Source organism: Sphaeramia orbicularis, unplaced genomic scaffold (genome assembly GCF_902148855.1).
Source record: "Sphaeramia orbicularis unplaced genomic scaffold, fSphaOr1.1, whole genome shotgun sequence".
NCBI lineage: Eukaryota > Metazoa > Chordata > Actinopteri > Kurtiformes > Apogonidae > Sphaeramia > Sphaeramia orbicularis.
Genome location: NW_021941687.1, coordinates 26,423 through 49,224, shown reverse-complemented (window position 1 = coordinate 49,224; position 22,802 = coordinate 26,423). Strand labels below are relative to the sequence as shown.

The 22,802-nt window shown below is 35.8% G+C and overlaps 1 pseudogene; it reads left to right on the top strand.

Moving 5' to 3' along the window:
• Nucleotides 1-3,111: 3,111 nt before the first annotated feature.
• The window catches only part of LOC115416811 (protein unc-93 homolog A-like), a 28,529-nt pseudogene continuing 8,838 nt past the window's right edge, over nucleotides 3,112-22,802 (top strand).

Below are 22,802 nucleotides of genomic sequence, written 5' to 3'. Positions count from 1 at the left end.
TCCGCGTACTCGCTCGCTCGGACGGACCCGGGTCCGTGCGCACGGAATCGGACGGACCGGGTCCTTGCGGGAGCCCATTATCCCCAAACTGTGGAGCTGTGTCCACGCAGGTTCCTTCCACCATGTTTTCAGAGGCCAAACATTACAAACTGCACACACACGCCTGCAGTGGAGCTGCTTGACCAGGAAACGAAGAGCATCACCGTGATTTTCAAAGTGCGGTAATCGAACACGGTTATCATAATAATTAGAATTTAAACGGCAAAACTGACCGTCGGAAATTTTACCGCGGTTTATCATTGTACCAGTAATCGTTACATCCCTAATTCACACTTACATTCATACACCAGTAGGCAGCTGCATACAAGGACCTACTGGGAGCAATGGAGGGTTCAGTGTTTTGCCCAAGGACACTTCGACATGTGCACAGTCAAAGCCAGGATTCGAACTGCCAACCTTCAGTCAATGGGCAACCCGCTCTACCAACTGAGCCACATAGCCACAAACACAATTCATACACAGGACAAGTAATTGTACAAATGTAAAACAGGTGTATGTGTCACTTTTAGCAAAAAAAAAAAAAGAAGAATGTTTTCACGTTATAGCACTTTGAAATGTGTCCCATTAGAAACTAATGGGGATTTGTCAAATTTCAAAAATTCATAAAAAAAATTCCAAAATCTATATTTTCTAATTCTTTGAACAAACTTTGCAGACCTTACCCCAAAGATCTTCCACAACAAATAAAGTCATTCTGACTGACGATTTCAGAGAAGAAGATTCTTGAAAAACTGTTTATGGACAGACGATAACTCATACCAATAGTCCACTGGACCTTTCAGGCCGCTGCACTAAAAAAAAAAAAAAAAAAAAGTTGTCAACGTTAAATCAGTGTAGAGTGAATCAAAAATCCAGATTTCATTATTTTCATAAATACCATTTAAAAATCTAAATGGCATAACATCAATAACATGTTTTCGAAGAATACCTGGAATATGAAATAATAACTTTTTATTACACAGACATTAGAATAAAACCCCCTCAGTGGGTCATTTAATGCATGTAAGGGTTAATATAATGTGTGTCAGGTGTGAGTGTGGAATTAACCCACATACTGGTAGTGGGAGATAAGCCGATCTCTGGTGAAATCATGTCAGACATTACAACATGGTTCCGTTATTATCGATTAGATATCGTCACATTATAGTCCCATCAGGGTTTAACCTGCTGTACGTTCCACAACACACAACAATAAACCACAGAACCACACCAAAGTGGACTTGAACAACAGGGTGGAGGAGTCCATAAACATCTGATTAAACCGCAGAATCAACTGCACAAACACACCTTCATCTTCATGGATTCATGCAGTTCACTCTGAGATTTGAATCGACATTAAGTCACACTCATTTCTTATGTGAACTGCTCCAAAAGTCCACCTCGCCACGGTGACACATATTGTTACTGTTATCGTTGCCGATAAGTGCAGCCGTTTATAGATGAGGCTGTTACTCAATAAAATCGGACACATTTATCGGACGTCAGAAGGAAAGGAGTACAGATGAGTTTAAAATAGCAGATGAAACAATGGTTTTGTGTAGAAAACCAGTGCTGGTGCAGAAAATTTAATGTTTCATGTATTTATAGTTTGCATTAAAGACGAATGTTCAACTGTTTGACATGTAATAGGGCCTACCGTTAACTTAAAAAAGAATTAAACATGTTGATTACTTGTTTTTTTCATGATTTAACCCCCCCCCCCGTTATTTTTTATAAATCGCACCCTGGGTCCAGTGGAGAAATAGAAAACTACAGACCTAACACGCTGCTGATTCTGTCAACAGTTACAGATTAAATTATTAGCTCCTCTATGAAAATGTAGTTTTTTATTATTACTATTTTTTTTACAATTGTGTCAAACGGGTACTTTTTAAACTGTGTTTAAAAAAGTTTTGATCTGTTTAACGGCACTTTAAAAAAATATTATTAGTAGTATTATTAATATTATTACGCTTTAAAATGGCAAAAAAAACTAACAAAATAGAATAACCAAGTAATTTCAAGTCTTAAAATGATTTAATTTACAGTCAGTTTTAAGAATTCTACACAAGCAAATTCAGAAGATTTTTTTTGCAGAAAACCAGAGTATTTGATCAAATTTAAGAATATCTGACACATTTCTAGAAGGGCTGTTTTGGGTTCACTGACAGAACTGAAAATAGATTAATATAAACTTTAGTGTCATTTCTTATATTTCTTAGTTTCAAACACATCCATCTGTCTGTTTATTTCCACTTGTACTTTTAAAGGTGCAATTGCCTGTTTTTCCACTTTTTTTCCATGTTTTTCCACTTCTTGTCTTATAATATTTCTTACATGTGTACGTTTGTTGTTGTGCTACTGAAACCTTAATGTCCTGAGGGTTCTGTCCAAAGGACTAATAACGTTCTATCCAATCCAACCTAACCTAAACCAGACAATCCAATCCAATCCAATCCAATCTAATCTAATCTAATCTAACTGCAGGTTCTTGTAATACTGTAGTGAAATAAAAGTCTAAGTTTGCAGAAACTGTAAATACTCAGAGTTGAATTCCAGACAAACGGAGGTGACCTGAGGTCCAGCTGAGATAATAATAACATGTTCCTTTGGTTTTCACTTTTCTCCCACCAACAACCAACTCACTCTGTAAAAAACAGGTCATCAGGGGGAAAACAACCACAAACTAAACCTTTGCACTGTGTTCATGTATCAGCTGTTAAATAGAGGGAAACATACGACTGGAAAACCCAAAAAGAACTGAGAGAAAAAAAAATAAAACCGGAAAAACTAGAAGGAAGCGTCTGCAGCGACTGGGAACGTGACAAGACACGACTACCGCCCCATATACGACGGGATTACAACTAAATCCAGGAGGAGAATGATAAGTGCGTGTTGAGTCAGGGCTGGACTTTGGTCTCAGCTGGTTCTGGTGTGTGACTTTATCAGAGCTCAGTCAGTTCCAGCAGACGGAGGCTGATCAACCACACTCCTGCTGCGAGCATTCCCATTCACTGGGAGCGGTTTGAAGGGAAAAACTGATTTTTTTTTAAATAGTCTGGAGAAGCAGCCATGGTCAGCCGGAACTTTAAGAACGTTCTGGTGGTCTCCATCGGGTTCCTGTCCCTGTTCACGGCGTATGGAGGTCTGCAGAGTCTACAGGTATGTGGATGCACTGATGGAGCCCAGGTAGTCCCACTGAGACTATACAAGACGGGGGGGGGGGGGGGGGGGGGGGGGGGGGGCAAACATACGGTCTGCGGACCAAAACCGGACCGCCAAAGCGTCCAGTCTGACCCCTGGGACCACTTATTTTCAAAACCACTTTAGTTCAGGTTCCACATTCAGACCAATATGATCTAAACTTGATCAGACCAGTAAAATAACAACATAATAACCTATAAATAATGACAACTACAAATGTTTCTCTTCAGTGTTCGTGTAAAAAGTAAAATTTCATAAAAAAGTTCACATTTACAAATGATCCTTTCACACAAAATGTGAGTAACCTGAACAAATATGAACAAAATGAAATGTCTGAAGAGAAGTCAGTGTAATTTTACCAATATTCTGACTGTTATTAAATGTTTAGTGTATTTAATATTAAAAAAAAATTCAGATTGTTCATGACATTCACATTTTTAAGTAAACTTTGTAGATGGGAAACACTTTCATCATGTAATTTTACTTGTTTCAAATATGAACCTGAAATATTTAAAGAAAATTAAGTGCAACTTTATCAGTATTCTGCTGTTACTATGCACTGATGAGCCCAGGTAGTCCCACTGATACTATACAACCCAGGTATCAAACATAGGGCCTGTGGACCAAAACCGGACCGCCAAAGGGTCCAGTCTGACCCCTGGGACCCCTTTTTTTCAAAACCACTTTAGTTCAGGTTCCACATTCAGACCAATATGATCTAAACTTGATCAGACCAGTAATATAACAACATAATTACCTATAAATAATGACAACTACAAATGTTTCTCTTTAGTGTTTGTGTAAAAAGTAAAATTTCATAAAAAAGTTCACATTTACAAATGATCCTTTCACACAAAATGTGAATAACCTGAACAAATATGAACAACCTGAAATGTCTGAAGAGAAGTCAGTGTAATTTTACCAATATTCTGCTGTTCCTATGCACTGATGGAGCCCAGGTAGTCCCACTGATACTTTACAACACAGATGTCAAATATACGGCCCACGGACCAAAACCAGATCACCAAAGGGTCCAATCTGACCCCTGGGAGGAATTTAGAAAATGTAGAATTTATATCATTTTTTTTTTTTTTTTTTTCCAAAATCATTTTAGGTCAGGTTCCACATTCAGACCAATGTGATCTAAAGTTGATCAGACCAGTAAAATACTATCATAATAATCTATAAATAATGACAACTACAATTTTTTCTCTTCTGAGGAGGTAAAATGCCATCAAAAAGTTAACATTTACAAACTATCCTTCCACACAAAATGTGAGTAACCTGAATATGAACAACCTGAAATGTCTGAAGAAAAATAAGTGTAATATGACCAATATTCTGCTGTTCCTATGCACTGATGGAGCCCAGGTAGTCCCACTGATACTTTACAACACAGATGTCAAATATACGGCCCACGGACCAAAACCAGATCACCAAAGGGTCCAATCTGACCCCTGGGATGGATTTAGTAAATGTAAAATTTATATTATTCATATTTTTTTTTCCAAAATCATTTTAGGTCAGGTTCCACATTCAGACCAATGTGATCTAAAGTTGATCAGACCAGTAAAATACTATCATAATAACCTACAATTTTTTCTCTTCTGAGGAGGTAAAATTCCATAAAAAAGTTCACATTTACAAATGATCCTTTCACACAAAATGTGAATAACCTGAACAAACATGAACAAAATGAAATGTCTGAAGTCAGTGTCAATGTCAGTGTAATTTTACCAATATTCTGACTGTTATTAAATGTTTAGTGTATTTAATATTAAAAAAATTTCAGACTGTTCATAATATTCACATTTTTAAGTAAATTCTGTAGATGGGAAACATTTTCATCATGTAATTTTACTTGTTTCAAATATGAACCTGAAATATTTAAAGAAAATTAAGTGTGACTTTACCAGTATTCTGCTGTTACTATGCACTGATGAGTCCAGGTAGTCCCACTGATACTATACAACCCAGGTATCAAACATACGGCCTGTGGACCAAAACCGGACCGCCAAAGGGTCCAGTCTGACCCCTCGGAGGAATTTATAAAATGTAAAATTTATACTTGAGGTGTTAAAAATCATTTAGTTCACTTTCACAATTCCTAAGGACCGACCCCAAGTTGTTTTTTCTGAGACAGCTACCGAGAGACGCATTAAAGAACGAAGACAAAGAGCTCTTTAAAATTCTTATAATCGCTTCCATACGGCCATTACAGGGAACTGGTTCAAAACTGATGCACCCTGTGAGGATCAGTAACAGCAGAGGAAATCTACTCCATGGAAAGACTGACTTATCAACTGATCAAGGGACATATTTCATAAAGCGCTGGAGAAAAATGTCTGGACTATAAAAAAACACAATGCATAATTATTACTGTGTCATTTACATATTTTGTGTTCAACCAATGACTCCCTAGTTTCTGTTGTACTGTCTGTTGATAAAACGACTAAAAATAAAGTAGAAAAAAAAAAAATCATTTTAGTTCAGGTTCCACATTCAGACCAATCTGATCTGAAGTTGATCAGACCAGTGAAATATGATCATAATAACCCAGAAATAAGGACTCCAAATTTTTCTCTTTTGTTTTTGTGTAAAAAGTAAAATTCCATAAAAAAATGACATTGACAAACTATCCTTTCACACAAAATGTGAATAACCTGAACAAATATGAACAACCTGAACTTTTATAATGTGTAGTAGTTTGTGTAGTCATGTTGTACTAGCACATTGAGTGGGTTATTATGAGTGGGTTATTGTGAGTGGGTTATTATGAGTGGGTTATTGTGAGTGGGTTATTATGAGTGAGTTATTGTGAGTGGGTTATTATGAGTGAGTTATTGTGAGTGGGTTATTATGAGTGGGTTATTATGAGTGGGTTATTGTGAGTGGGTTATGGTGAGTGGGTTATGGTGAGTGGGTTATTATGAGTGGGTTATTGTGAGTGGGTTATTATGAGTGGGTTATTATGAGTGGGTTATTGTGAGTGGGTTATTATGAGTGGGTTATTGTGAATGGGTTATTATGAGTGAGTTATTGTGAGTGGGTTATGGTGAGTGGGTTATTATGAGTGGGTTATTATGAGTGGGTTATGGTGAGTGGGTTATTATGAGTGGGTTATTATGAGTGGGTTATGGTGAGTGGGTTATTATGAGTGGGTTTTTGTGAGTGGGTTATTGTTCAGTTGTGGTTTGAGTTGTATAGTCTTATTGTGTCCATGTAGCAGCTGATTTTTGTCACTTTTGCTTCAGTTTGGACATGAAAAATGTAAATTTTTTATGAACATCTACATAAATTAGTAAATTAAATATAGGAAAATAAATGATTTCTGCTGAAAAATGTAATATGCAGAAGATAATGTTATAATAAATGGTGATAAATCACTTAAGAGTTAAATGTTGAGATAAATTGATGTAGGAGTCGCAAAGTTCTGTTAATATTCTGATTTTTTTTTTCAAAGTCACTTTTTCATACATTTTCTCTGGTTTGATACAATAACCTTTGAATTTATTCTAAGCTTTTTGAACATACCTACACGATTAGTGATGGTATTTGATTTGTCCCTTAAACTCCAGAATACTGAAGTGAATTAAATCAGTTGTTTGTTATATATATCTTATCTGCTGTAATACAACATCACTAAATATTACGTGTTTCTAGAATATGTGTATGTTTGTGTCGTCATATGATGTCATACTGGAGGTACTACATCACTAGTTCTACTTGGTGTCCTGTTGTGTTCAGAGCAGCCTCAATGCGGAGCAGGGGATGGGCGTGGCCTCCCTCAGCGTCATCTACGCCTCCATCATCATCTCCTCCATGTTCCTCCCTCCCATCATGATCAAGAACCTGGGCTGTAAGTGGACCATCGTAGTGGGCATGGCCTGTTATGTGTCCTACTCCTTTGGAAACCTCTACCCCGGATGGTAAATACACACTACTAATACTAATACTACCAATACTACTACTAATTACTACTACTAATACTTCATCTTCTACCTTCATCTCCTCCTCCTCCTCCTTCGTCTTCTACCTTCATGTCCTCCTCCTCCTTCATCTTCTACTCTCATCTCCTCCTCCTCCTCCTCCATCTTCTACTCTCATCTCCTCCTCCACCTTCTACCTTCATGTCCTCCTCCTCCTTCGTGTCCTCCTTCATCTTCTACTCTCATCTCCTCCACCTTCTACCTTCATGTCCTCCTCCTCCCTGTCCTCCTCCTCCTCCTCCATCTTCTACTCATCTCCTCCTCCATCTTCTACCTTCATGACCTCCTCCTCCCCCTCCATCTCCTACCTTCATGTCCTCCTCCTTCATCTTCTACCTTCATGTCCTCCTCCTCTTTCCTGTCCTCCTCCTCCTCCATCTTCTACTCTCATCTCCTCCTCCATCTTCCACCTTCATGACCTCCTCCTCCTCCACCTTCATCCTCTACCTTCATGTCCTCCTCCTCCTCCTCTTATACATTCATGTCCTCCTCCATTTTGAACCTTCATGTCCTCCTCCATCTTCTACCTTCATGACCTCCTCCCCCTCCATCTTCTACCTTCATCTCCTCCTCTTATACATTCATGTCCACCTCCTCCTTCATCTTGAACCTTCATGTCCTCCTCCTCCTCCATCTTCTACTCTCATATCCTCCTCCTCCATCTTCTACCTTCATCTCCTCCTCCATCCTTCTCCTCCTCCTTCCTGTCCTCTTCCTCCTTCATCTTCTACCTTCATGTCCTCCTCCTCTTTCTCTTTCTTTCACTATCCTCTGTCTCCCTACCATCTTCTACACCTTTAACTCTTTCTTCTCACATCAGTCCTGACACTTTTCTCCAACTGTTCCATCCTTCCTGAATCTCCTCTTCACCTCCCTCACCAACCTCTCACTGCATCCCAACACTTGACTCTAAACCCCTGTGCATCTGTCTAATGACCCCGGAGCCAAAACTGTACAACAAACTGCTCTAAAATCATCATATATCAACATTTTTTCTGCTTTGGTTTCTGCATAAATCACTAAAAAACAACTTCAGCTCCACTCAAAATCACCAAAACTCATTTTCAGGATTTTAACCCTGCACCCGTTTGTCCTTCAGGTACACCCTCATCCCCACCTCCGTCATCCTTGGTCTGGGGGGTTCGCCGCTGTGGTCGGCCAAATGCGCCTACCTGACCCATCTCTGGGAACCTCCAGGGCGCCGCAGAGGGCAAACGGGGCTCGGACATCATCAACCAGTACTTCGGCATCTTCTTCTTCATCTTCCAGCTCGTCTGCCGTGTGGGGAAACCATGTCGTCGCTCATCTTTGGACAGGAACCCAAATTAGGTAGAAGCACAAGCGACTTTAAGCATTTACATCCATTTCATTTCCTACCTTGAGCCATGCACAAAAAACTGCTATAAAACCATGTACTTTTTCTGCTCAATCTCTTAAACCACTTCAGCTCTGTTCAAACTACCAAAAGTTCAATCATGTTCACAATTTTAACCCTTTCAATGTCAGTTTGAGTACATGACGCCACTTGTTTTATTAAAAAAAAAAAAAACAGGACCAATGGCCCTGTATCTTACCGGCCAAATTCAAAGCTTTGGGAAATGTATCCAGATCCATTTATTCTCCCCCAGTTCTGTGTATTTATTCTATTTCAGAAATAGCCCATGTTTTGCTCATATTCCAATCAGATCTGTAAAAAATTCAAATTCCAACTTGATATCATTGATACTGATTTATTGGAACAATCCACTTCCTATCTGTTCTAATGGGAACATTTTTCAAAGTCACACCAAATCCAGAATCAGATCAGATCCAAATAGTTTCAATCCCTTGTGTTGACATCATCATACAGAAGCTGTATACCAAGTTTGAAGTCAATCAGAACTGGAGTTTGGGAGGAAAGATGATTGAAATGTTTTCCCCATAAGAGCCCATGTGAAATTTTCTGTCAGTTCCAGATTCAGAAGAAGATCCTGATCAGCATGTGGACATTATGTTTGGGTCATCTCCCCATCAGGGCTGGACTGGAGACATTTACACTGGAGATCATTTATATTTACTGAGTTACTGCATCCATCCACTTCCTATCTCTTATAATGGGGACATTTTTCAAAGTGGCACCAAATCCAGAATCAGATCCACATCCAAATAATTTCACTAACTTTTGATGACATCATCATAAAGAAGCTGTATATCAAGTTTGAAGTCAATCGGAAGTCTAGTTTCAGAGAAGAAGATGATTGAAATTTTTGTAACAGACGACAGACGATGACGCCGGACTGATATTTTTACTGAAAATTGGTCAAAGTGTCTCACAGTTACAACATAAGTGAGCCACTTTGACCAGTTTTCAGTAAAAATATCAGTTTTACATCTCAGTTTAAATGTGATTCTCTCCATAACACATACAGTTGGATTTTTTTACGGTCTTTTTTTGCCGTACAGGACCACCCAGCCATGCAATAACTGACATGTGACATGTCATGTTAAGGAAACAGTCGTATTTAATAGTGTTATTTTTCATCCTTTGCTCTTAGTTTTCCATCTGGTGGTCCAAAACAAACCCATCAGTGGACCAGGTACGGAATGAGCTCAATCTCTCGTGAATAAAACAGGGCGTGGGTCCACGAGCGTCGATAGTGTCGATGTGCAGTTGATTATTTTATGGCGTCTTATCAGCATGTGGACAATCACTGGCACCTGCTGAGGAGCAGTTCTTGGAACAGGACGCAGCTTTTAAAACTGTTTCCGTCCTGACTTTGGACGCATTGTAAACATACTCAGATTTTTATACTCCAACATTTTAATGTTTACAACGTGTTAAAGCTGCAGGAGCTGAAGTAAAACTGAAAATGGCATTCAGCTTTAAAGTACTTTGAGGTTTCTGTTTTAATATGAGAAGAAAAATTTGTTGCAGCCAAAAAGTCAGTATTACATGACTTGCATTTGAGAATACCCACATTATTTCTACCTAAATTAAATAGTTCCAATGTCCCTCTATGTCAGCGGAAAGTTCGATCAAGAATCAGTGAGTTGAATTTGTGAAGTTGTCCATGTTCCAGTTCTGTGGTCTGGATTGCAGATCAGTCTCCCAATAGAAGTGGGTGGTACTTTTACTGGAGGAGAACTCAACTAATTCAGTCCAAGTCCATATATGACTTCTATCAGTGATCAATAGGAACTATATTGATAACTGTAACCACTTACATGTTATAAACCATCAAAATATGGACCATTATAAGTAAAGGCACATTTTTAATATTACAAAAATTAGTCAAAAGTTCAAAAATCTAAATTTCTCAAAATTGGTACCTAACTTTGTGACATTGTCCCATGGAAGACCCATAAAAAACTGAAATGAATCTGACCAGTAGTTTCAGAGAAAAAGATGGTTGAAATCTAAACACTGGTGACCTTGAGTTTGACCCTTCAAGGTCACACAAGGTCAAAGGTCAAGGACCTAAATGAAAGTCCACATATGACTTCGATCAGCGATCAATAGGAACTATATTAATATCTGTAATTATTTACATGTTATAAAGCATCAAAATATGGACCATTAGAAGAAAAGGCAAACTTTTTATATTTCGAAAATTTGTCAAAAATTCAAAAATCTAAATTTCTCAAAACTGATAAACTTTGTGACATTGTTCCAAAGAAGATACATGAAAAAACCTGGAATGAAATCCGACCTCAGAGAAGATGTTTGAAGAAACTGCCAACAAAGATGATGACGTCCTGAGCTACTAACGAGTTGAAACCTGTGAAATGACTCATTTTTTTTTGTTTTTTTTTGTTTGACAGCAAATATCACGGCGGAGCAGCTGCAGACCTGTGGAGCGGCTGACTGTGGCCTGGATATCAGCTCCAACAGCACCACCTCCAGGCCGGCACAGTCACTGGTCTGGACGCTGGTTCGGATGCTACATCGGTAACCTTTGACCCCCAAACCAGACTCAGCCCGGTTGTTTTTGTTCTATGGATAAATGTCATAACATACACATGACAGATGGAAAATAGACCATGCAATAATTCAGATCAGTCCCTTTTAAACACTTCATTTATCATAAACATAACAGAAACATGTATGACTGTTTAGATCACTATTTTTACATTTTTCATAATCATCATCTCTATTCACTGTATAAAAAACTGGTGAAACCAAGAGAAATAACAGTTTTAATTTATCACTGCTTTCCACATTATTTTCCATCTTTGGACTGGTTTCCCTTGTTAATATTTCAGTTACCGTAAGTCTGCCCACATAACTTTATTTATGATCCATTTTGGCCTCACCACACAGTTTGTTTCTATTTTGTTACATAGTTAAAGCAATATTTTTTATGCTTTTTTCAGTATAAATTCCTAAAATCAATTAAAATCTGCTCAAAATGACCAAAAGTTTAATTGTTTTCAGAATTTTAACCCTTTTAATGACAGTTTGAATATATGTCACTGTTATTTATGGAAAAAAAAGATTAAAGAGAGTTAAAAAATATGCTCTTTTTTTCCTAAATCAGTGCAGCTGTTTTTGACATCTGGTGGACTGAGCGTTGTACACGGTCAAAAAAAAAGAAAAAAATGGCCAACAAAATGAACAAAGCAGCCAAAGTGATCAATAAAATGAAGAAAAATGAATAATAAACCAACCAAATAATGAGTAACAGTAAGAAATAATCCACCAACTGAACAAAAGTGAAGATAAAATATCAAATGAAAAACAAAATGTGAAAAATAAACAATATAGCAACTAAATTAACAAAAACAAATACAACATTTACAAAATACTAAATAACATGAAAAATACACAAAAAGAACTAACCAGTAGGCCTATTTGAATTTGGTCCCAGTAGTTTGTGTTTTTGGACTACTTTTTTACTAAATCCCTCCAGCTGCTCTTTGACACCTGGTTGAACTCCAAAAGCAGTTCCAAGGTCAAAACTCAGTAAAACACAGTAAAAAAAACAAAAACAAAGAAAGCACCACAACACTGGAAACAACAGTAAAAACATAAACTACAAAGCAAAAAGGTGTAAAAACAAAGCGCCAAACTGACTATTTTCATATTGAGTCCAATTCTACAGGTAGCAGGGATGAACTGAAAAAGGTAGAAAAATAAACAATATAAGCAACTAAATGAAACAAAAACTAATAAAATATTAACAAAATACTAAAACAACATGAAAAAATACACACAAAAAAAGAACTAAAAATGAAGTTACAAAAAAAAGGAAGAAAATAAGCGACTAGTATTTGAATTTGGTCCCCAGTAGTTTTTGTTTTTTGGACTATTTTTTTCTAAATCAGTTCATCTGCTTTTGACACCTGGTTGAACTGCAAAAACCAGTTACACGGTCAAAACTAGAGCTGCAACCGATTAATCAATCAGGTGCTTGAAGCAAACGCAAAAATTCACGATTTGATTAATCGACTTGAACTGATTTAAAGGGAAATATTCTATTGCAGTTTTCCTGAATTGAAGCTTCTTTGTGCGTCACATAAGTGTCCGTGTGAAACAAAAACCGTGGAACCAATGTTTAACAGCAGAAAAATGAAGGAAACAAAGCTTTGTTTCAGGAGAACTGTGGTTGAAGGATTTTTCTGGATCACTTTGAGTCGATTAATCAGTTACAGCTCTAAACTCAATAAAAAAAATTAAAAAAAAACAAAAGGAAAATCACTACAACACTGGAAACAACAGTGAAAACTACAAGGAAAATGATGAAAAAACAAACAAAAAAAACTTTATTTTTATAGTGAGTCGGTTTCATTCACTGCTCTGTTTTACCCCCCATTCCACAGGCGGTGTGTGTGTGTGGGGGTGGGGGGGGTTGAACTGAGCATGCTCAGATGTCTATGGAAAGAACAAGGCCTACTCCATGGGTCGGCAACCTTTGCTAATCTAAAGAGCTATTTTAGGACCGAAATAGAAAAAAAATGTGTCTGGAGTCAAAAGATATCCTTATGTGTTTAACTTGCAATCCAAGTTTCAGTGCATTTACAGAACTACGAATAAATTACAGAACTAAACTAACGAAAACGGTTAAATCTGTCATCATTATGTTGTTATAAAATAAAAAGTCGTCTTGTTTAGTATCACTACAACTACTACTTTTTCATTCATTTGGAGTGTAGTTACATTTTTACAACTGCATAAGATCAGAATAACTTTATGTTTGCAAAAGTAATATCAAACTGTGTTAAAAAAAAAAAAAAAAAAGAACGTTTCCATGTTTTTTGACAAAGCCACTTGAAAAGGGCCGAAGATCCACAAAGTGGGCCAGGAGCCTCAGGTTGCCCACCCCTGGTCTGTTCTATCTGCATGTTTTCACATTCTTCCTTTTGAGCCAATGGTTAAATTTCTCTGAATATTTCAAATAAATCCTACATTCAGAACGCTCACCACAGACACGTCAGGGGTTAAAGGTTAAGTGTCCATATTGATCTTCAGGGGTTCCTCAGACCTACACAAAGCCTCTGTAAAGCTGACGCCCCCCCCCTTCCACCCTCCTTTCTTTCCCGTCCTCACCTGTGGTCCTTCCTCCAGCGTGGGCGTGCTGGCCATCCTCATCGTGGCCATATTCCTGGCCAAACATCGACCGGGAACAGGTCAGCCAGTCTCCGTGGGAACCGTGAACCGTTCTGCCCACACCTTCATGGCCACGTTCCGTCTGCTGAAGGACTGGAGGCTGCTGACGCTCATCCCTCTGACCATGTACAGCGGCTTCGAGCAGAGCTTCCTGTCTGGAGAGTACACCCAAGGTCCCAAACAACTAAACCCATGTGTTTATTGCACTCAGCTGCAGACACTTTAGTAGATCTAGTTTGAATTTGTAACTTCACTTTGGTGTTTGATTTCAGTTTAGTTCCTTTATTTTTACTGAACCGAGAATTGTTTTTGGTTCAATGTGTTTCTTTTTTTGTCTACACTTTAGCAGTAGACTATAGGTTAAATTCATACCAGATTGGGGTTTATAGATTGCCAGTGACCCAGACAGATGTGATTACATTTTGGGAAAAAGAGGTCAACGCTAAAAATTTTGAGGAATTTTTTTAAAATCTACTTTTTCTCCATTTACTTACAATGGGCGAAATTTGTCTACGCTGACATCAGCACTAGGGCTGTGTATTGGCAAAAATCTGGTAATACGATACAAATCACAATACTAGGATCACGATACAATATATCACAATATATCATGATACTGTTAAAAAGAACATTTTTTTGGTTTCTTTTTTAAAATTATTATTTCCTTGAAGAATTGAATTCCAGCAGAAATCTTGCACCAATACTAAACACATTTTATTTGATCACAACAGGATCTAATGTTATTATCATAAAATGTTCCTGTGTTCAAACTGAAATTCTGTTTTACAGACTTACAGTTTCAGATCCTGTTCAAAATGTTCAGATTCTATTAGTTCACACTAACATCAGAACAGGATTTTTGTGCGATTCCAACAAAGGAACTAACATTATTTAATAGATTCATTCATTCATTTTCTGAACCCGCTCTATCCTCACTAGGGTCACGGGGGTCTCTTGGAGCCTATCCCAGCTACATAGGGGCGAAGGCGGGGTACACCCTGGACAAGTCGCCAGTTCATCGCAGGGCTGAACATATAGAGACAAACAATCACTCTCACATTCACACCTTATTTAATAGAGTGTTAAATAATAACGAATAAAACATAAACAAAAGAGAAAAACAAAAAAACAAAATGAACCTCCACAATATCTGCATTTGAATAAATACCTAAAAATATCGATATAGTACTGTGAAAGGAAATATTGCGATATATTGCAGAACCGATATTTTCTTACAGTCCTAATCAGCACATGGATAGACATGATGACATCAGCTGGATCGATCCCAAAATAAGCTCCAATACGTGCGAGGGGTGGGGTATGTGGGTTGTGCCTGGATCCACTTGTTTATTTTTCTTTCTGATTTGACTAGTTTTAATTTTTATTTTATTTTTTTTATTGATTCATTTCCAATATGCCAAGAAACAAAATAAACAACTACAACCTTCTATAACTTCTATGATTTAAGAGGTTCTAGAATTTGGAGTTGTGATTCTTCATAGTTCAGGTTCCACATTCAGCCCAATTCGATCTGAAGTGGGCCGGACTAGTAAAATAATAGCATTATAGTCTATAAATAATGACAACTCCAAATGTTTCTCTCTTCTTTTAGCAAAAACAACACACAAAAAATGTTAAATTATGAAAATATTTACATTTACAAACTATTTAAACAAAAAAGATGTGAATAACCTGAAAAAACTGAAATTTCTTAACAGAAATAAATGAATTTTAGCATTACTACATGTGCATTACAGATCAGATCTATAAAAGGCACAAAACATTTAATAACTGGCAGAATATTGTTCGTTTGTTTCTTTTGAACATGCAAAGAAACAAAATCAAACAAAACGAAGCCAATTAAGACAAAAACAATATAACATTTAAATGAACAGAATCTATCTTCCAGTATATACAAGTCTGAGTTCTGCACGGTCGAAAAGGAGTAGGAAGAAGTATAAACTTATTTAATCCTTCCGTCTTAGTTTTATTTAATTTTACATTTTAAGTCATTATGAAAAAATAAAAAAGGTAAGACCATAAAAATGGAAGATATCAAAAACTAGACACTTCTGTGTGTTTTAATGGCAGTTGGAAACAAGCTGCAGGTGCATTTACTGCCACCTACTGGACTGGAGTGTGGAGATTTAGCAGATTTGGCCTGGAAAAAAAAAACAAAAAACAAATAAATTTAAAAAACAACAACAACAAACCTCTTCATTAATCCTGTTGCTCTAAAAGGGGGGGGGGGTCAAACTCATTTTAGTTCAGGTTCCACATTCCGTTCAATTGTGATCTCAAGTAAATAATAGCATAATAACCTAGAAATGATGACTCCACATTGAAATCAATAGTTCATTGTAAAAAGTCCATATCAGATCAGTATCGGCAAAACCAATTTCAAAAAAAAAAAAAAAAATCGGATCGGAAGCAATAAAATCCAGATCGGGACGTCACTGCCTCAACCTGACCTTGGGTGACTCACTACTCCCTCTAGTGGTCCCATAAATCACTGGAAATAAATTCTCTTCATATCTCTACAATCCAAACTAGCATCAGCTCTTTATTTTACATTTTAGGTCATTTTTTTATATTTTAATGGTATAAATACTGCATAAAGACGCTTTAAGATAAAAAATCATTCACAGATTTATCTCTTGTGTTTTATTTTCCAGAACTACGTGACGTGTGCTTTGGGAATCCACTTTGTCGGCTTTATAATGATGTGTTTCGGTGCCGCCAACTCACTCTGTTCTTTCCTGTTCGGGAGGTTGGCCAGGTACACCGGCAGGGCGGCGCTCTTCTTCTTCGGTAAAGTCACTCTGTTCATCACACTGTAAAGAAACTGTTACGTTACGGTTACAGCCGTCTGTTGATAACACGTCGACCACATCTGAATGAATCTGATCACATGGAAAAGCTGTGTTGAACCCAGTGTTAGGTTTAATTATGGGTAAAAATAAAGGATTCTATGATTTAAGAGGTTCCACAGGTTCCACATTCAGTCTAATTTGATCTGAAGCGGGCCGGACTAGTAAAATAACAGCATAATAGTCTATAAATAATGACAACTCCAAATGTTTCTCTTTCTTTTAGCAGAAAAAAAGAAGTTAAATTATGAAAATATTTACATTTACAAACTATCCAAACTAAAAAGATGTGAATAAGCTGAAAAAACTGAAATTTCTTTAGAGAAATAAGTGCATTTTAACAATATTATACCTCAAATTATCATTTATACATGTGCATTATGGATCAGATGTACAAAGGCACAAAATATTTAGTAACAGACAGAATATTGTTAAAATTACACTTAATTTTTTTAGACATTTCAGGCTGTTCATATCTGTTTTATTGCTCAAGGATATTTTCAGAATTTATTGTTATTTTTTTTGCACTAAAACAAAAAGAAGAATTTGGAGTTGTTGCCAGACTAGTAAAATAATAGCATAATAGTCTATAAATTTTTTTTTTTTCTTTTTATTATTTTGTTAAGAGAAATAAGTGCATTTTAATGATATTATGCCTCAAATTATCATTTACACATGTGTATTATGGATCAGATCTACAAAGGCACAAAAAGTTCAGGAACAGGCAGAAAATTATTAAAATTACACTTAATTTTCTTTAGACATTTCAGGTTGTTCACATCTGTTTTATTCTTAAAGGATAGTTTGTTAATGTAAATATTACCAGCATTTATTTTTTATTTTTTTGCACTAAAAGAGAAGAACCTGGAGATGTTATTGTTTATAGTTCAGGTTCCACATTCAGTCCAATTTGATCTGAAGTGGGCCAGACGAGTAAAATAATAGTATAATAACCTATAAATAATGACAACTCCAAATGTTTCTTTCTTTTAGCACAAAAAAAAACAAGTTAAATTATTAAAATATTTACATTTACAAACTATCCAAACAAAAAAGATGTAAATAACCTGAAAAAACTGAAATTTCTTAAGAGAAATAAGTGCATTTTAACAATATTACGCCTCAAATGATCATTTATACAAGATTAATTTGTAAATGTCAACTTTTCTACGGAATTTTACTTTTTCATTCATTTGTTTATTTCGAGCATTTACAGAATACATGTGAGTTCAGAATTCCAAAATCATTCATTTACATTCAAAAAGGAGTGGGAAGAAGAAAAATTTATTTAATCCCACCTCCATTCTCATCATCAAATAATTTAACATCCTTGATATGTACAGCAAGTTTGTGTTTTGTGTAGGAATTTAGGGTAGGCTGAAGAATGGGAATAGGGGGCGGGAAATTGTAAGTTAACCTTTATCTTGCTCCTTTTTGAATGTTGGACTTTCTTTTATATAATCCTTTGGTTGTTTAGCTATAATGCAAATTCGAAATAAACAAAAAAACAAACGTAATATTTTCAATACTCACTCCTGTCCTTAGACTTCAATCCAGAATAATGAATAAAACTGGGGAATACCAAATTAGAATAAACTCATTCAACAGTGTTTACATTATAGAACCAAACTTTTTACACAAAAACAAAGGAGAAAAATGTGCAGTTGTCATTATTTATAGGTTATCATGATAGTATTTTTCTGGTCTAATCAACTTTAGATCATATTGGTCTGTAAGTGAAAAAAGTCTTAAGAAAAATAAGTGTATTTTTTACCAATATTCTGCTTGTTATTAAATGTTTTGTATATTAGTAGATCCACTGTGATCTGTACGTTATAATGTGCATGTGGAAATGATAAACTGAGGTAGAATATTGGTAAAATTACACTTATTTTTAAGACATTTCAGGTTATTCATGTTCTTCACCCTTTTAAGGAAACTTTGTAGATGTAACGGTTTTCTTCCTGTAATTGTACTTTTTTCACTGTTATTATTTTACTGGTTCTGATCCACTTTGGATCACATTGGGCTGAATGTAGATCCTGTTCGTCACCCCTGGACTCGACGATGTTTACACGGTATTTACGAAAGCGATAAAATTGCTCTGGTCACATTTAAGAACAGATCAGGGTTCAGGTTTAAATATTAACAAAGCAGTGGGTAATCACTTATCACATCTTTATGAACTGTTTCTGTGATAGAAGAAGCCCTGGTGTCTTTTCTCGGACCTCATCATCTGCTTTTAGGGCCTAAATAAAACTGTGAACCAACTCATAAAAGCTGAACGGTGGCGTCATCAAAACCAGCAGGAGGGAAAATTTACACACAGAACTGGACATTAGAGATCCAGTGGGTAAGCAGAAGTCCAGGATGTTCAAGTCATTTCAGTTCAGGTTCCACATTCAGACCAATATGATCTAAAGGGCGGGGTCAAGGGGCGTCGCAGATGGACCGCCCACTACTGTTTGATTCATAACTTTTGAACCAGACAAGTTTACGACAAATATTCCACAGAATTCTAAAGGTCTAAATGTCATCTTAACCCTTTCATGCACAAATTATGACAACCATAGTCAAGATTTTTTTCTTTCTTCTTGTTTTAATCCCCCCCTCAGGCATGAAAAAAAAGCAATTGAGTTTTTTTTTTTTAATGAAGTTACAAAAATGTCCATGCGTTTAATTTTTTGAAGTAACAAAACGTGTTTTAAAAAAAACCCAATATCAGAAAGTGAGATAAAAACAAATGAAAAGATTTTAGTCCTACTAATCTGATGTTTTCTCACATTTTAACATATTCTGCTGCTAGTTATTACTCACTTCATGGAGGTAATATGCAAAAAAAAAAAAAAACTTTTGTCTAACAAATAACAACTGATTTAGACTAAAACATGTTAGTGCAGGTCAGGTTTATCAAGAACAGCAAAGTTACAGTAATGGGATGAATTGCAGTTTATGGGATGATGTATAAGCGCCCACTGTGTTGGCTGAACTAAAACAACAAAACCCATGAATATACAAGAGAACAGCTGGAGAATAATTGTCCACTGAAGTGACCACTATGCATGAAAGGGTTAAATATACTCTAAGGGCAAAATTTTGTTTCAAATATTTTTAAATGAAAAATATCCAAAACTACTGCGTCAAAAATGTACGTCAATTTTTTTGCAAGAATTCCAAAGTTCTCCAAAGTGAAGTTCCTCTGACATTTTCATCCTCAAATGTATTCAGTGTAAAACTTAAACCCTTTATTTTACAACCCAACAACTGGTTAGAGGAAAAAAAATTTGCTCAAACCGAAATAGAAAGAGTTTGGAAAAGTGGCAGCATCACAGATGGACAACAAAAGGAAATATTAAATTACACATTTTTTACTTCAATTATCAATATCATATACATTTTCTTTTTATTTTTACAATATTTACAACATGCACATAATGTTAACATTATATTCAAATGTATTTTGTATAAATATGCATTTATTAATTTATAATATATCAAATATCACTGTATTTGGAATAAATGTAGTTTATGGGAGTTTATAAAATGAACCCAAAACTTTGTCACTTTCCAAACATTCACACTCATAAAACTCCCCAATTTTTTTTTCACAAATTTTTTCTCATTTCAAAATACATTTTCCTGAAAATATATAAGTAATTACCAACTCAAAAATACACATTTGCATGTGTTTATTGTAATTTCCTTTTATTGACCAGATGTTAACCTTCCCTTGACTTCACCCTAAAGTGGATCAGACCAGTAAAATAATAACATAATGAGCTCTAAATAATGACAACTACAAATATTTATCTTTTAGTATGAAAAAATTTAATTACATTATGAACATGTTTATAATTACAAACCATCCTTTCACAAAAAATGTCAACAACCTGAATCTGAAATGTCTATTTCAATACAATGTCTGAGTTTATCGTTTGACTATTTCCTAATTCAGAATCATCTGAACATTTTATTAATCCCAGAGGGGAAATTATTGTGTTACAGTCGCTCCATTCAAGTAGAATAAAAAGTAGCAGGATAGAAATTATAAATGCAACAAAAAGAAAAAATATATAAAATTATACATAAAGCTCTAAATATATAGAAACATATTAAATAAATAAATAAACACATACATCTAATATATATAAAAAACACTCTATTAAGAACAGCAATTTGTACAATATGTACTGGACAATATATTATCAATATAACTAAAGAAATATACATTAAGTGTGCAAAAATATTGCTGTGTGGCAAGGTTATAATAGTTTTGGATTTTTAATTATAGTTTAGTTTTAATTAGTTTTGACTTTTTTTTCTCTTATTCAGTTAGTTTTAATTAGTTTTTAGAGCAGGTTTGTTAGTTTTTATTAGTTATCGTTTTTTTCTGAATGCTTAGTTTTAGTTTAGTTTAGTTTAGTTTTAGTATTAGTTTTAGTTATTTCATATATTTTCTTCCTCATCATCCTATTCAAAGAAATTAGTGAGGCGTGGATATGTGTTACCCTGGACACTTTATTTGGGGGTCGGGTTAGGGCGGCTCATGGACTGAGCAGAGACACAATGTACCGTACAATGTATAAATTCCCTATAGCAGGTTGAGGTGGGGTGCAATCCATACACAACGTCACTTACGTGAAACAATGCGAAGATGTGCAAAGCATGAGAGGAGATGCACAAAGCAGCCAGCAGTTAAAGCAGATAGAAACATATTATAAACCAGCTAACCAGCAGTTAAAGCAGATAGAAACATATATAACCAGCTAACCAGCAGTTAAAGCAGACAGAAACATATATAAACCAGCTAACCAGCAGTTAAAGCAGACAGAAACATATATAAACCAGCTAACCAGCAGTTAAAGCAGATAGAAACATATATAAACCAGCTAACCAGCAGTTAAAGCAGATAGGAAATATTATAAACCAGCTAACCAGCAGTTAAAGCAGATAGAAACATATATAAACCAGCTAACCAGCAGTTAAAGCAGACAGAAACATATATAAACCAGCTAACCAGCAGTTAAAGCAGACAGAAACATATATAAACCAGCTAACCAGCAGTTAAAGCAGACAGAAACATATATAAACCAGCTAACCAGCAGTTAAAGCAGATAGAAACATTTAAACCAGATAGAAACATATATAACCCAGTTCCTCATCAGTAAACCACACCTTAGCAGATCTCTCATCTCTTAATCATCTCCAGTTCCATTATTAGCCAACTTTGCTTCAGTTCAGTTCAGCTAGCTGTTGCTAACATCAAACATTTTTTTAACATTCTAACAGGTTCCATACCTCTGTAATTGGATTAGTTTTCATCCTCCTCTTTTCTCCTCTTCTAAACTGTGCAGTTCAGGGCTTGGAAGGCCTTTTCATGGTGATAAACTCTCCAGTTTTAACCTGGATGCTAGTTCAACACTGACTCTGTCCTTTAGCTCTGCTCTGTCTCTGTCACTCACGCGCACACACACGGTACGCCAAAAAAAAAAAAAAAACCCACCCATGTATCACTCCAGTAAACCCCAGACAGGACTGTGCTGCTGTGTCCCAGCTTTAGTCTGTATGTTCCAGGTAGAGTGGGGACCAGAAGACCACTGGAAACCACCAGTGACCACACATGACAGACTGTGTAGTGTCGTATGGTGTCACCAGCTCAAACTGCTGGAGCCAAATAAATTAATTTGATATCAATCCGACATTGACAAAGACGAAAACGAAGGGAATTGTATCCATAATTTTTATACGTTTTAGTTAGTTTTGTAAGCTCACGATACAGTTTCAGTTAGTTATCGTTTTTTTCTTTTAATTAGAGTTTTTATTAATTTCAGTTAATGAAAATGTTTTTTCAATTTTAGTTTTCGTCATTTCGTTCGTTTTCGTTAACGATAATAACCTTGCTGTGTGGTTTTACATGAATAAGTGCAGTTTAACAATATGTATTTACACACGTACATTACATTTTACAGATCACAGTGGTTCTACAAATACACACAGTAAGACATTTAATAACAGATAGAATATTGTTAAAATTGCACTTATTTTTCTTGAGAAACTTCCAGTTGTTCATAGGTTATTTGCATTTTTTGTGAAAGGATAGTTTCACAAAATAAT